Raw genomic sequence first — 12286 nt, 5'->3', positions numbered from 1 at the left:
GTGTGGATTTGTGCTTATCAGTGCAGTTGCCCTTGGAGACCAGAAGAGGGTATCAGATCCCCTAGAGCTATAGGCTGTTGTGAGCTGCCCAAACAGTTTGATTGGCAACAAAACTCGGGTCCTCTGCAAAAGCAATGTGCACTCTTAACTGCTGAGCCATTTCTCCAGCACCAAAAGGTGACATTTTTAATGCATGTGGCTACATGTCTTGTACCAGTTTATAGTCTAGCCAATGAAGAACCAGTCAGAATCAGCGGCTGAAGGAGTGACGTAAGTCTGGTTGTGAGTTTAAAAGGATATTTCATGGACATCTATAACTGCATTTACTAAAGACAAGAGGCCAGAAGGGTGTGGGTGCTAAGGCTGTTAAACCAGGTAGGTTGCTAAACACCAGTAATTCCAGCCCTTGTGGGGCTCAGGAAAGGGAATAACAAGTTTTGGACCAGCCTGGGCCACAGAATAAGACCCTACTGAGAGAAGAAGAATCTGAATCTTGATGCAAGAAAGGTAATATGAGTAGTGTGCAAAAGTTTGGTGTTTGGAGAAAGGGGATGTGGGTTAAGCTCATGCAGAGCACTTTAAGAAGATTTGCATAAGGAAATCCAAACTCAAAACAGAAGGAAATACAGTCTAGAAATTTACTAACTGGGAAGCTAACAGTCATGAAAGCCCAACCATAATAAGACATCCTTTTACATTTTCCATCTGGGAACAGTCAGCAGTTCTGACACACTGCTGGACTGAATGCCATTCTCAGTGCTTCTGTTATAAACACACAGCTGGGGGAGAGGGGTGTTTGGTTGTTTGGGTTTTGCCTTTGTTTTTTGTTTTGTTTTGTTTTTAAGATTTATTTATTTATTTTATGTTTGACTGTTCTATCTGCATGTATGCCTGCAGGCCAGAAGGGGGCATCAGATCCCACTATCTGCATGTATGCCTGCAGGCCAGAAGGGGGCATCAGATCCCACTATAGATGGCTGTGAGGCACTATGTGGGTGTTGGGAATTGAACTCAGAGTCTCTGGAAGGCCAGCCGGTCTCTTAACCACTGAGTCATTTCTGTCGTCCCCATTTGGTTGTTTTTTTGAGACAAGATGCTTACTCATAGCCAAGGCTGGCCTCAAACTCAATCCCCTTGCCTCAGCCTCTGGAGTTTCAAAATGACAGGAAGCAATGCCACCACACCCAGTAGGAATTTGTATAATTCCTATGTGTCAATTAAAAATAACATATACTTTAATTTTTGTTGAGCCAAGCATTGGAGGAGGTATGGGTAAATAGGATTGAAGAAAAAAAAAAACTTGGAGACAGGGTTTCTCTGTGCAGCCCTGGCTACCCTGGAACTTACTGGGTAGACCAGGCTGGCCTCAGACTCAGAGATCTGCCTGCCTCTTCCTCCACAGTGCTGGGACTAAAGGTCCTGGCTGGATTTCTTCTTTTCAAATATTAGTAATGTGTGTGCGCGCACACACATACATGCCACAGCATGCAGAACTCAGAAGACTCCTCAGCTGGGTCAGTTCTGTCTCAGGATTGAACTCAGGTCCCCACTTGCACAGCCAACACCTCTACCTGCTGAGCCATCTTGTTGGACCTAAACATGATTTTGTAAGATTAAATGTTTCTTATTGTATTATTTATTCATCTTTTTGTGCATGTATTCGGACATGAATGCCACAGCACACAAAAGGAGGTCAAGGGGCAATTTGTTGCAGTCAATCTTATCTTTCCACGTATCTCCTCAAAACAGCAAATCTCAGGACTGCAGAGATGGCTCAATCTGTAAAGCGCTTGCTTAGCAAGCGTGAAGATCTGAATTTAATCCCCCAGAACCCACATAAACAAGCCAGATGTACACATCTGTAGTCTCCTGAATAAGAGACCCTTTCTCAAAAGACAAGGTAGATGGAACCTGAGGAACTACATTGAGAGTGACCTCTGGCCTTCATGCATACATCCACAATGACAGCCAGCCAGCCAGCTTGGCAGGCAGGCAGACACACACACACACACACACACACACACACACCACTGAGAAATATTCAGAAAACATTATATAATTTCTTTCTATAGATTCAAACTTGATGTTAATGGAAAATTGTATTATGTAGGCATGGATACATGGATATGATAAAAGTTTCTAAATAGGAAATGAAAATCAAATGTAGGCAATTGTTTTGACGGAAGACAAAGGCATGAAGCTTGAGAAGGATCAGGTGTTACTTGGGACAGTCAGCTTTGGCAGCAGAGTGAGCGAGGAAGTGAGGTTTACTCTACTAATTAGCTCATTAACTGTGAGCTGGAGTTAAGGCTAACGGACTGACAGAAGCAGACAGAGTCTAGCTGAGGCCTGGGGAAAGAAGCCCTCTCACTGATCAAAGCACAAAGCTTGGGAGGCAGAGACTGCGCACACACCGAGGCCAAGTCTACAAAGCTTTGTTTGACTGGTATGGGAGTCTTTAAAAGTTCAGGCTGACCTTTAATCCTAGCACTAAGGAGGCAGAGATAGGTGGGTCTCTGTGAATTTGAGGCTAGCCTGGTCGACAGTGAGTTCTGGAACAGCCAGGACTGTTACAAAGAGAAACCCTGTCTCAAAAAAAAGAAAGAAAGAAAGAAAGAAAGGAAGAAAGAAAGAAAGAAAGAAAGAAAGAAAGAAAGAAAGAAAGGAAAAGAAAAGAAAAGGAAAGAAAAGAAAAGAAAAGTCAGTCTGGTAGAGAGGCAGGTAGCAGAGCATCATGGGGAAGGAACTGAGGAGGTGGCAAGTGGGCAGAGGAGATGCAGCTGAGGTGGGTGACATTCATCTTCCCGAGCAGAGGAAGATGCATCCCCAGGGAAGATGCTCAACCCCTGATTCAAAATATACAGACTCCAAAGCAGAAACCGTGCCCCACCCTTCCTGAAGCTTGTATCTTTTGAATGAGGGGGGATGGCAGAAATAACTACCAGGGGCAACCAACAGACGTGGTCGCCAAACCAGTAAGGGTCTCGATGGAAGGACCTAGAGAGCCAATGACATAATATGGGAATTCTAGGTGGTGAGCCTGTTCACTCACAAGGGGTGGGGGTGGGTGCAGCTAAAAAATGCCTGGAAAGGAACAAAATTAGTACTATCAGCAAAATCAAAGTAGCTTCGTCTTAGAAACTTTTGAAACAAAGTCTAGTAATGTAGTCCACTCACCTCAAACTCAAATGTGTGTGTGTGTATATATACACACACACACATACATATACACACAAACATACTTACAGCCAGGCAGACAGACAGGCAGACATTCCATATAGTCTCACTATGTAGCCCAGGCCAGTCTCAAATTCTCAACAATAGTCCTGCCTGGGCCTCTCCAGTGCTGTGATTGCAGGTGGCAGCTGAACCATCACATCCCAACTCTTGGTGGTCTCATCTCACTCAGCCTGCTCAGTGCTGAGATCCGTAGGGATTCCTCAAGGCCTGAACCACTACTCTGGGCTTTGAACTCAGTCTTAATGATCTGCTCACATTTTGTGAACAATGAGAATATGATGGACAAGATGAGATTTCTCCAGAGGAAATCCAAACTAACAAAGCATCTTCAGGCTCCTCTGGCCCGTGTGGGATGAGAAGGACTGATGCTCCCCTTAGCATACCTTTAGACATATCCTTAGCCAGCAAAAGCCGATGCACCTCTCCAGTGCCAACTGGAGCTCTGGCCACAGCCCAATCACATGATACACTCCAACATAAACCGTATAAACCCAACATTGCGCAAAAGTGCCAAGACCACAAGGCACAGTTTTCCAGAGAGAGAGAAAACAAACCAGCAAAAAGCCCCTCTTAAAAAAAAAAAAAAAAAGTCCCCTGCCAGTGCATGGTGAATGAGCCATGTAGGGAGCAGGACACCTCACCCTGTGCTACTTTCCGATCTTCTCACCACAGGAGGTAACGGGTATCAAAGCTCACAAAAGACACTTCGCAAGAGTAACTCTGAAATGTTTGCCTCACTTTCTGAACCAATTTCAAAGTATAAACTACCTCAATATTCGCTATGAAATTAAGTCGTAATTTTAAAACACATGAACTCAGGCTTCTAGGGGTCCTTTATGTTTAAAGATAAATATTCGGCTTTCTCCACAGAAGATGAGAAGCAGGCCAGGTTTAGAACACTGATTTAGGAGAGTGGACAAAAATCCTTCCCGTTTCTCAGTCCACTAATTCCACTTTTAGGAGTTTTTCACAAGTGTGTTTGTGTATTTGCACGAGGGCATACAAAAAATTAGATTTGTTGATGAAAATCACCTATACGGGTAAAAATAAGGCATAACTTAAATGTCCATGAGTTAGTTAAATAAATAGAAACTTCTCATATGACACATCGGTTAAAACGCTAGAATGTAAAGAACAAGAGGTAAGTTACAGAATGATGTTAAAGATAAGCACAAAAATGTTTCTGATAAAGTGGACAGGAAAATGATACTGAGTTAATAATTAAGCAAAACATATCTATACATCTGTCTGCGTTTGGATTTTTAACAATCCACTTTTGTAAATTTTTTTCAAATTAAACATAAATGATGCCTAAAGTCCAAATAAATTTAGCTGCTTGGGAAGCAAGCCAATTGCCCCAATAGACGAATGCCAAAAAGGTAGTCTACCACTATTTGCAGGTCCCAAGTAAATTCTTAATCATCTGGAGATACATGAGCAAAGCTCTGGTAGTTGAAGGAAAACTTCCAGAGTTAGTCACAAACTTGCCTCAAGCACCTCGCATCAAGCCTCCAAAGCGAAGACCGAGGGTGGAATTGGCGACGGACGAGCTCGGGAAGTGGCACAAAGGAGGGGAGCAGCAACAAGCAGCCTCCTAGCTCCAGGCTCAGGAACTTCTGCTGTCCCCCTAGGCACAGCCACCCTCTTGTCCTGTCCTGGCCAAGCCCTCTGCACGCCCAGCCACGCCCCCTTACCGCCAAGCTTTCGTTTTCCCCTAGATCCAAAGGAAAGCGAAACTCAGGCAGTGGCAACGGGCAGGCATGCGCAAGGAGCGCGGGTGCCCGCGCCCCGGGAACCCGCGGTCACTTTCACAGGCATCTCAGCATCCTTGTCAGACCTGGGCCGGATACAGGATCTTTTTTATATGCAATTTTAACATTAGAAATGCGCACAGTTGCTGTGACGTGTCCTCTGGGAGCTATCCCCAAGGAGTAAAGAGCCAGTTAGCGCTAATAACGTTTACTGTGACTCTTACTTGCCAGGCTCACCGTTAAACTCTGAAAATAATTTTATCTGCACAATGGTCTTTTGTGCCTCTGACCAATCCCACCCCTCTGTGGAAAATAACACACCATTGCAATTAGCACACTTGGTGGCCATGAAGGTACAGGCACAGCCTAAACTGAGCCTGGTTTGAAGGATGCAGGATGCAGGCTATAGGAGCAGAGGCAGAGGGTGATCTGCTAGCTGCTGAGTCTGCATGGACCCATGGTGTTGGATGAGCAGTTAGAGAGGCATGTGTGTATATGTGTGCATACATTCCCACGCTTGGCCCACTGCGAGGGCAGGGATTGAAAACACAGCAGAGGAACATCTAGCACACCAGTGCTGGCCTCTAGTTGTTCTTCTCAAGCAGAAAGCAGAGCTGCTTAGACAAGTGGTGCTTCCAGAACTGGAGCAAAGAAAAGCACAGGAGGAATCTAAGCAGGATCTTTTTCTGCCTAGAACTAAATCTGCAACAAACTCAACTGTACACGTCACTAACAGAGTAAACTGAAAGTGAGACATAGCTTGGATACAACATGCTTTCCCTCAAAGTACACACCAGTTACTGGTAATATTCTACTTGTAATGTTTCTTTGTAACTGCAAATAATATAATTAATGTAAACACTAACTAAGTGGTCAGAAAGAAGTGTCCTTCCAGCAGCAGAGGTTTGACTGACCATTCCTATTACACCATGTAATGGAATGTAACAGACTGAAGCTTGTGCCATTGCAATCACCAGGTAAGGGAGTGTAACAGGATGTAATGAATGCAGGGAACAACTTCCCTCTGTGATTCTCTTGCCACAGACCTGTGGCCTGACTGCTCCCAAAGAAATATCGGAGTGATCCAGAGTGGCAGGTGTTCTGCAAATCATCTGTCTTCATTAAAGACATAAGCTTAATTGAGACCAGATTGTCAGGGACCACAGTAACAAAGAGAAGCCACTGAGCCGGGTCTTTCTGCTTTAAAGGACATTATTGGGACAGCTGGTAAAGTCTGAATGGTAATAATTTCACACTAAGGCATTAAAGGGGGAAGAAACATCATATGGAAATCATACTTTTGCTGGCTGGTGGCACACATCTGCAATCCCAACACCAGGGAAGCAGAGGCAGGAGGATTGCTTCGAGTTAAAGGTCAGCCTGGTCTACAAAATCAGACTTTGCCTCAAAAAAGGGGGGAGAGAGATAATTTACCCTTATGTGATAAAAAAAAAAAGTTCTTTGTACTACAGCTCTCTATAGGCTTTCTACTGTTTCAAATTTTTAAATATATAACAAAACTATGGGTAGTATATCTTTTTCTGAAGACTGCTAATAAAACTGTGCTTTATAGATGCTTTTTCAATATGAGGCATGAAAGAATTTAAGTTCAAACCATGTAATACTTATTCTGAAAGTGAATTTGGGTCCCCAGAAACTTTTCCTGTGGCTTGCCCATTTCTGCCTACTTGGAGCAATTTCAGGGTTACCAGTATTCTCACTGGCAGAATATCTTACTGTTCACCTGTTTTAAAAGTTGAATTATGAAACAAGAGGCCATGCCTAACGACCTCACTCAAAAACTTGGTCACAGAAGAAATGGTTGACTGACTTGGTAGGACAAAGCAGTCCCCTCCCTGACGGGGGAAAATTACTTACTTCAAAAACAAGTCATGTCAGAAGCCAGGACAGCAATGCTCACAGGAAGGGTAGACTGCACAGCATGGAGTAGGAAAGGTAATTGTTTTAAAGAAAGTAATGGCTAACAACATTTCAGTAAGTCTTCACCATGCTCGTTTCTATCCCAGTACATGTTGTCTGGTGTGACTCCATCTCCACAGCTCTTCCCTAGCTTCTCTGCATCTTGCTGTTTCTGTACTCTAAATTTCTCTGTATTCTGCATATATTCAAGAATAAATAGTAACCTTTTTTTAAGGTTATAATTAGAATCTCCATCAACAGAGTCATCCCCCTGAGAAGGAGGATGGTGTTGGCTTGCAGCAGGCACATACAATGTTAAGTTTCACTTTCCCAGCTGAAGGCTCGGAAGACAAAGTAACAGAGACAAGGAAAGAAAAGTGTCTGTCACCTGCCCAGTTATTCTCTGTCCTCTGGCAATGTATTGCCTTGCTGGAGGACCCTTCAAACTTACTACTCAATGTCTTATTTTGGAAAATAGATTTTACACATAAGGGAAAACAGAAATATTTCAAAGACCCCAACATGACATTCACTCAGCATTATTTTGTGTACAACTGTCTGATTGTTTATCAGCCTTGAATATACACATACCAAACACACTACAACACACAAATCTATATATTGATTTTTTTTCTTTTTCATGGACTATTTAGTGGTGAATTACTGTCAAGATTCTTCAGTTATGAATAATTCACTGTGTATCTCCTAGAAGCAAAGATAAGTTATTACATAGAATTATCATCAATTTTGGAAACTTTCTAAAATCTAGTCGCTATTTAGATTTGGCCCAAATAGATAATCTCATTCATTTAGATTTTTCACCATTACTTAAAGACCTTTATAGACTTGTGTGTTCAATTATAAGAAAAATAAAGATTCCAGGACAATGTTTTGCAAGCTATTGTACAAATTTCAGCCCCAGCATGGAACATCTCCACAGAAGACTGTCCCATAAGTCCTTGCCCCTCTACCCCCTTCTCTGATTCTTGACCCCCCACCCATCTGATTTCCATATCTATAATTTTGTCACTTCAAACATATCTGCAAAGGAGATTTCCTAGAAATATGCTGCAAGGACCAATTAATGGATTGGAACCAAGTGATGTGGAGAGGCTGACATGCTGCAGGTTCAAAACCCGACTCTACTTTATTTGGGCTACCTTTTGTCCCCTAAATAATCATTTCCTTGCCCACCTCTGTGTAGGACTTTAAGTCCTGGCATTAACAGATAAAACTTTGGGAACATATTAACTTAAGAGACCACTAACTTCCACCAAACAAAAGCTAAGATTGCTATCAGATAACATCTGATACCTGTGGGAGAGATTTCCCCATCGAGCTTTAGCCACTTCTCTGATTACCCACCTTTGTATTTTAAAGTTGCCTTGACATATGACTTTGTTCTGCTACTATGAAACTGCTTTTGTGTAGGAACATGGGACCTGGGATAACCTAGCTCTGTTTTTCCCATGCCATGGTCACTCAAATTTGGCTCCAGAATAAACTTTTATTCCCTTTGCAACTAGATCTGTGTTTTTGTGTCAACATGTTATATAAGTGGATATTAGCTCCACCACAAACACTAGTATAAATCATCAGAGATGCATTGTGATTATTGGGTAATAAGCTTGTTGTTATTCCATAGGACGAATGTATTTGTTTAGCCATCTCTTGAGTTAATTTTTTATTGATTACAAATAAAACTACTATTTAAAATTATGCCATTTTTCTGCTTAGATTTATTTTTTTCTGGAATAGATGCCTAGAATAAATTGCTATGTGGAGGGAGAGAAGAAAGGAGGAAGGGAAGGGGAAAGAGAGACCGAGGGACAGGGAAACGGAGAGGAAAATGTACATATAAGACATGATGGGTACAAGCTTCTCAGGAGAGAGCCGCCCCTCTCTGCAGTGTCTGAAGCGTCATTACAGAACCATAACGTCTTCTCAGGTTACTCTGCTCAAAGACTAACTCACAATGTTAAAGACTAAGCAAGGAGAAAGTCAAGTTTAACCATTAGCTGCTTCACCTTTCTTGAAGAATTTCCTTTATAAATGCAATTTTAAAGTGGTTCTGTAAGGGAAACATGGTTAGAGATAAGAAAGGAACGGTGATGCAGCCATGGTCAAGGCCCTGAGGAAGCACAGTTCCTTTTCTGTCGGAGCAGCCATGTTTGAGAGTTCTTGCAGAAAACATGCATCATGTCCCAGCCCAGTCTTAGTTGTATTGGCTACATTTCTGACTCAGCCAGAGAGAAATGCAAACTGGCTCCCAGTGTGCGGAGCTGCTCTGCCTTCCTGTGTCACCTTAATTTTTATCTCTAAAGGGTTTTGTTGTTGCCATGGCTGTCTCATTCTGTGGCTGAGGTGGCTGCTGCTTGACATGCGGTCTCATGCAGCCCAGGGTGACCTCAAAAGTCACTAGGTAACCAAGGATGATCTTTACCTTCTGATGCTCCTGCCTTGGCCTCCTAAATCCTTAGTCCCAATCCATGTATTTCCAGATTTAGATAGGACTAGATCAACATTAAATAGACAGTTTTCCTTTTTTCTCTCTCTTTCCTTTCCTTCCTTCCTTCTTTCTTTCTCTCTTTCTTTCTTTCTTTTTTCTTTCTTCAGCACAGGGTTTCTCTGGCTATGTAGCTCTGTAGCTGTACTGGAACTCACTCTGTAGACTAGGTTGGCCTCAAACTCAGAGATCCACCTGCTAGTGCTGGGATTGAAGACATGCATCACCACACCCAGCAAATAGCCAGTTTTCTTAAACACACAGAAAGGCAGGGAACCAAGTAGTTAGGCTGAGAGGAAAGAAGAAAGAAGAAGAAAAAAATCTCCATATTACAGTCTCACACACAAAACAAGAATGCCAACTCATAGGCGCAGGTTAACAGCTAAACCAACAGACAGAATGGCACATAAATAACCATGAGAAATCAATACTTGCTATGAACACAGACCACAGACTAACAGAACTAAAAGAACATGATATAACCACATTAACTCAGAGTGTTTGGGCCAACTTAGCTAATTTTGTTTTGCTTTGTTTCCTTAAGTTTTATGTTGAGGCTCTCGTGTTCAGTTGTGTATCTTAAAGTAAACAGGAAAAGAAGAATTAGGAAAAACCTGGATACTCAATTTCCTTAGGTACCTCTTTAGAGATTTGGGGAAGCTGCAGGCACATTGTGGGAAGATGGCTCCCAGAGAGTGGCTGTCCACAAGCCTTGTGTATGCAATTGCAAACTTCACAGAAGGCCGTCAGTTCCTGAAGAAGCAGGAGGGGGTGAGGAATCAACTGGAAAGTCCAGTTTCTATAGAGAGAAGATAAGAGCCTTATCCAGCAAAGAACTGGCCAGCTAAATGTGTTTTGGAACCTAAAATGTGCTGATTAGAGACATTATCTCCTTGGGTTCCAGCCTAGAGCTAATTCATCTCAGCAGCATCTTAAGTGTTTCCAAGGCAACAAGTGGCTTAGGATTCGCTGGTAAGATGGTATCTTCTCAGACAAGTAATTTCTGGTTCATCTGGTCTAGGACCAGGGTACGTGTAAGAATATATATAATAATTTATTGTATCAGTCCAGGTTTAGAAACTTGTTCAGGTTCAGAAATAGTTTCATTTCACCTGTAAACTGTATTGCTTTTACTGATAGTGTAATTTTCAAATCATAGTATGTTTACAGATGTGCCCTCCATTTAGTGCGTTGTTCCTATTTTGATTTTTTTTTTAAGTCTCCTACCTGCTACCTCCTACCAAAAGCTAGGATGCTTGAGGCCCATGTACAATTCAAAGTGAGGCATCCTTGACCTTTAAAGCATTGAATAAACTGGAAAATGCAACATGCAACATGCCACATACTGAAACTGAAAAAAAGTGTTTTGTGTTTCTTTCTTTTTAAATAAAAATTTTCAAAATGTTAAAAAAAAAAGTTGATTAAAAAAAAAAAGAAAGAAAGAAAGTAATGTTAAAATCACAGCTGCTGCTAAGGCCACCGTACCTGAAGCAGCCCCTCCCTCTCATGGACAGGACGGACTCCCTGCCCAGATGTCTAGTTGGTGAGTCTCAGCTAACCGACTTCCAAGTCTAGAACTTCTCACATAGAAAGTGGGTATGCATCAACGTGGATATTGGTGGGGCGCATCCTGCTCCTCACCCCCACCCTACTTCCTGCCTGAGAATCAGAGAGCCTGGCTTATTACTGTGAAACCACCCTCGTCCTCGGAAAAGTGTAAGAAGATACAAGAAGTAAATTGCAAGGGTCCGTTTTCCATGTGAGGTGAGCTTCAAGTCCATTGGAGTTACAGGTCAGCAAGATGCACCAAGTGCCCCTCTCTTCGAGTAACCCGAAGCGGTCCCTACTTAGGGACTTCTGTCAGGTAAAGCCAGGTACAGAAAAGAGCTCCAGGACAAGTCATAGGAGAACAAGGTGAGGGATGTTTTGGATTTTGTTGGTTCTGTGGGAGGGGGTTGTTGGGTTTTGTTTTTCAAGACAGGTTTTCTCCATGTAGCTCTGGCTGTCCTAGAACTCCCTCTGCAGACCAGGCTGGCCTTGAACTCAGAGATCTGCCTGCCTCTGCCTCCCAAGTGTCAGGATTAAAGGTGTTCACTACCATCCCCAGCTGTTTTTGTTGGGGTTTTATTTGTTTGTTTCATTTTGCTTTGCTTTTTGTTTTTTCCTGCCAGCTTCCTACCCAGACCCTTCCCATTACTTTATGAGTGAGTTTATTAAGCAAAATTAAGAAATAGTAGATGATCCGAGTAAGTATGAGTATTTAGAAAGATTGTTACGACAGGAACAGTACATACAGTGCAGAACCAGCCTGCCCCCATCTTAGGCCCAAAGGCCATCTTACAGCAAAGACAAACGAGGCTCATTTTTGTTTATGATTAAATCTGTTTCTCGAGGGTTAAGCTGTGTCTCACTTGTGTGTGACTTTAACTACTGTCTGTCCCAGGAATGACCGCCATGTCTTTGTTTCAAAATGGTAATAACCATCTTGCACCGTACCTTTGTTTCAAAAGATTATATGACCACCTACCTATGACTGCCGTGTTATAACTACATGTTGTTATGACCACCTGGCAACCATGTCTTTGTTTCGGGAAGTCTTTAGGCCTAACTTGTTTTGTTATGCTTATATTCTGCTTCTGTAACCCTGCCTGCTTTGCGCGTCAAACCCCCCATTTGGAAACCATGAGCTTTATAAAAACCTTGTATTCCTCACATCCAATGCGGACCTTTAGAACCCTGCCTTAGGGGGAGGAAGCCCCTGTACACACACACACACACACACACACACACACACACACAAACTCTTGCTTTAATTAATTTGGCCATGATTTAGGTCTGTGATTTTTGTCTTCCCATCCTTGGGATTAAC

This window comes from Phodopus roborovskii, unplaced genomic scaffold (genome assembly GCF_943737965.1).
Source record: "Phodopus roborovskii unplaced genomic scaffold, PHOROB, whole genome shotgun sequence".
In the NCBI taxonomy this organism is placed as follows: domain Eukaryota; kingdom Metazoa; phylum Chordata; class Mammalia; order Rodentia; family Cricetidae; genus Phodopus; species Phodopus roborovskii.
The sequence above is the reverse complement of the archived record's forward strand: the minus strand, read 5'-3'. Positions refer to the sequence as shown.